Here is a 4,738-nt window from a genome sequence, read left to right on the forward strand (position 1 = left end):
CCTTTGCACTGGTATGTCTTACATGGGCCAAGAGAATATATGGGTTTCTGTACTATATCAGAAGGTATTAGAAAAAGAAAGCATAAAACTTAGAGAACAATTGTCTTTTACCCCGATGCTTAAACATGCTCAGGCAACTGCTTAAAATAAGTGCTAAAGACATAATGGACATACCCTTTCTTTCCTTTTAGGCTACTACTATTCTTACTAAAAGTTTACTTCATTTTCAAAATATAGAACATGGAAGCTTATAGAATTTCTTAAGCATATCTAGAGCCTACTGCCAAATACTATAGTTCAATTCATATCTTTAATCTCATTTTGAAACAGCAATTACAAATGTGTATTTAAGGAAACCACTAGCTTCCCTTTTTGAACCCATGAAATGAGGCCAGGATTCACCTTAGCATAAGCTGATAACTACTGAATTACTATGAATTATTACAGTATCAGAAAGAAGGTCATTTTCAATTACAGGTTCCATTTACCTCTGGCTTATAATAGCGGCGAGTATATGTTAAGTCAATAATCAGCCAAAGTTCTTCATTGCGTTATTGGAGTCTGTTAAAAAAGATCCAAGGGGGAAAAACATTCTTCTGGAGCATGATCCTTTTCAAAACTCTGTCAGAAAAAATAAAATACGAAAGAACATGTGTTTAAAATCCTTTATTATGTTATCAATTTATTCAAACCCTGTGATGCTAACATATGAGATTCAAAGTAAAGTTTCTTCCTCTGCAGTTTACAAGCGGTATTATGATCCTTTCTTCCAGAGAGATTAGACGGAAGAAAATAAGCTCACTTCTATATATTTATTTCTATGTTTGTTTATTTCATCTTGGTCTCCTAACCAGACTGTAAACTCCCAGAATGCAGGGACTACATCAATTTTGCCTACCGCTGTACTGTCAGCTCCAAGCAGAGTGCCTGTAAATAGACACATAAATAAATACTTCTTGAATATTACCTATATCAAGGATGGTTTTCACTGCTAAATATTCTTTTATGTATTTGGCTTATTTATGTACTCTGTTCGATTGATATGTTTGGTTATTCAAGTGCCAGCAACACACTTTTCTTTTTAAATTAGTAGACTAATTTTAGAGCAGTTTGAGATTCACAGCAAAACTGAGCAAAATGTACACAGTTCCCACTTATACCCTCTCTCCATCAAACCACACAGCCTTCCCCATTATCAACATGCCATACCAGTGTGCTTCCTTTGTGAGAATTCGTGAACCAACACTAACACATCATTATCAATCAAAGTCCATAGTTTATTGCATTCATGGTACAAGTAACTGACTATTTCTTTATTTCTAGTATAGTAATCCGCAAACATTTACATACGAGATACATATTACTTTCTTATAAATTACTTTATTCTTCATTTATACTTAGGCATTCCATTGTTTTTTATTTTAAATTAAGTTCAAAAGTAGGTTGTATTTATCTATGAATTCCATTTCTGGATAGTAAAGGAGGTATTAAAAAGTATTTGCTATAAAAATGGAAAATGGAGTATGACGGAGATGAGAGCCAGGGCTCTATATGGTGAATTCAGATTTCTGGAAGAATACGGTATTAAGTTTTGCTTACCTTTTTTAAAGGTACTTTGAAAGCAATGAAACGAGTCCCAGGCATCTGCTGTCCAAATGGCAGATAGTCTTTCCAACTATTAATATATTTTTTGTTAGGAAACTTTTGTGAGGCTGTCTCCCTACATAGGATGAATGCGCCTTGAAAATGGAAATCATATCCGTCTATAGTAGGTTCCTCTTCTTTCTGCTTTGCATTTTGCTGCTCCACTTATTCAACCCCGCCTTGTAATAAGCTACACTTCCCTTGTTCCTGTTCTCCCATCTTGAAAACAGATAAGAGGCAACAAAACAATGCAATGGTCTCAATAAATAAGGGTTATCTAAAACCAAAGATGGCCCGAACTTCTGTATCCCTGATAAAACCTAGCCTGGTGTTGACTACTAAGGTATCATTAATACATGAATGTTGAATGAAATAGTTTGAACTCAATTCTTCCACTTCACTATTTACTTTTACTCCTCATACAAAACCTGAAAATAAAATTCCTTAATGCTAGGAATCACGGTGAAAAATAATATCTGAACTGACTTTTGTAAGATGAGTTAGAACTAACGTTAATTCAGTGTATCTGAAGCATAGAAAGTTAGGGCAATAGTGGCACAAGATGGGGCTAGAGAAGCAGAGAGGATTCTAGACCACGCAGAGTGTTAAAGGCCAACAGTTTGTTTTCTATTCTGAAAACAATGTTTTTTGAGGAAGTTTATGAGCAATGTTCCAACTTGCTTTTAAGGTTTCTTGTGTGAAGAATGGATTGGAAGGAAACAAGAAATATGGACACTACTTAGGACCTAATTGCAACAGACAGGCAAGTTCAGTATTAGGATGTTGAGGAAGAGGTGATAGATTCAAAAGAAATTCAGGAGATATAATGAAGCAGGCTTAATGGGGTATGAGATTCAGGAAAGGAAGGTCTTAGAGATTTAAAGTGTTTACTGCACACATGAGCAAAGTCTCAAAATTAATCATTTGAACGTACAGAGGTAGATCTCTCAAATGACACCGGTTAGGAAGCAACAGTACGCCCTTTATAATTCCTAGAGACAACACAAATCAACTGTTTTCAATGGAAAATTTGACAGTGCCCATGTGTTTTTTCACTCAATCTTAGTTCCAGTTCATCTTAGTCACATTTTCTGTGCCAAAACGACACAGCTTGAGGAACTGAAGGGGATTCCATTTCGGTAATTAAGAAGTGTCCCCAACACTCACAGTCCTATATTAAAAAGTAGTCCCTCTGCATTTTACCTGAGGAGCAATGGCCAGAGCCTCCCTTTTAAAACGATGGGGGGAAAACACAACACACACACTGTCCCTTTCAGCTACTGTGAACTGAGCCGCGAGACGACCAATACCCCCTAGCACAGCGCGGACAGGGCAGCACGCGGGGGCAACAGTCACAGGAGAGAGCAAAGGAGACGAAGCCCAGACCCAGGGGCTCTGAGCTCCACCAGCAACACCCAGCGGTCAAGGCGTATTACCTTTCCGGGATGTGCTTTCCGCCCTTCCTCCTGGCCGACGAACGTCCGGAAAAGCCGCGACGCTGACCCCAGCGCCCACGGGCATGATGCCACTGCCACATGATGCCATGTGACCCCCAAGGTGCTGCCCACCGAACGCCAAGAATGCCAAAGTCGCCAACCCGGCGCCTCCGGTGCCAGCACAAGGCCCCCAAACAACAAGCGCCTAGGCATAAGCCCACGCATCGCGCGGACCTCTTTCTACTACGCATGCGCCACCGCGCGTCGAGATGACGTCATCACGCAGGCGGATTAACGCGCTTGATTAGTAAAGAGAATTCTGATACCTGCAATTTCCCTCCTTTGCTGGAATGTGGTAAAATATAGATAAATCATATTTATTTTAACCATTTATAAATATGCAGTTCAGTGGCGTTAAATACAGTCACAGTGCTGTGTAACCACCACCACTGTCTATAACCAAAAATTTTCATCATCCTCAACAAAAACTCTGTAACCATCAAACAGTAACAACCCCAATTTCCCTCCCACCAGCCCTTAGTAACCTCTATTCTATTTTCTGTCTCTGTGAATTTGCCTATTCTAGGTACTTCGTGTAAGTGGAATGTACAATATTTGTCCTTCTGTGCCTGCCTCTTTCACTAAACACCGTGTTTTCAACGTTCATCCATGTTATAGCACGTAACGAAATGCCATTTCCTTTTTGGCTTCATAAATCCCATTGTGTGTATATACCATTGTTTCTTCTTCAACGGTTGATTGACACTTGGGTTTTTTCCACCTTGTAGGTATTGTGAATCATGCTGCTATGATCATTGCTGTACAAATATTTGTTCAAATCCCTGCTTTCAGTTCTTTTAGATGAGCAGTGGAGGTAGTAGCAGAGTTGTTGGATCATATGGTAGCTGTACGTTTAAGCTTTGAGAAACTGCCAAACTGTTTTCTACAGTTTTGCCTTGTTTTTAAACAATTAGCACAAATTTTAAACGTATACAAAAGTATAAAAATACTGTGAGTGTTCCTTGTATACCCATGAACTCATCCAGCTTTATTATTTACCAATTGATGTCTGTCATGTTTTATCTATACCCCCACCTGTTTCACCCCATTCCATATTATCTTGAAGCAGTTCTGAGAAAACATGTAATTACACCTGTAGGTTTTTGGTATGTATATTTAAAGTATAGGACTTTTATTCCTTAATATCATTTTTAATAATAAATACCCAGTGAGTGCTCAAATTTGCAGTTGTCTCCTAAATGTCATAAAAAATTGTTTTTAAGAATTTTGAATTAGATCCAAGTAAGGTCCACACTTTGCCGTTGATTGTTAGGTCTCTGAAGTCCTGTTTAATCTCTAGGTTCTCCCTCCATGTCTCTCTCACTTTTTTTCCTCCTTGAATTTTATCTTTAAAGAAACCAGGTAATTTGCCCCATCTAGATTTTGATGATTACATTCACCTCTCTAAGTGAAGTGGCACAGGAATACTGGCCTTGCCTGTCGTTGCCAGGATTAACTGAATAGTGCATTAGCTGCCCTGGTGCTCAGGTGTTGAGTACATGGTAATTTACATACCAGGCCCTATTCGTGGGCCTCCTGATGCAGCAGTTTCCTTGGCTCTGCCCCTGTCGTCAGCTGCCCCTAGGATAACTCTGAGC

At 38.9% G+C, this 4,738-nt stretch overlaps 1 long non-coding RNA gene across 1 annotated transcript; it reads right to left on the reverse strand.

Moving 5' to 3' along the window:
* Window positions 1-483: 483 nt before the first annotated feature.
* On the reverse strand, window positions 484-3,301 carry LOC114899186. The gene is made up of 3 exons (XR_003794528.1): window positions 3,081-3,301; window positions 1,600-1,863; window positions 484-621 (listed from the first exon to the last, which is right to left on the reverse strand). It is a non-coding gene; the product is annotated as an uncharacterized LOC114899186 (long non-coding RNA).
* Window positions 3,302-4,738: the final 1,437 nt, after the last annotated feature.

This window comes from Monodon monoceros, unplaced genomic scaffold (assembly GCF_005190385.1).
Source record: "Monodon monoceros isolate NGI ecotype Baffin Bay Population unplaced genomic scaffold, NGI_Narwhal_1 Super_Scaffold_1, whole genome shotgun sequence".
NCBI lineage: Eukaryota > Metazoa > Chordata > Mammalia > Artiodactyla > Monodontidae > Monodon > Monodon monoceros.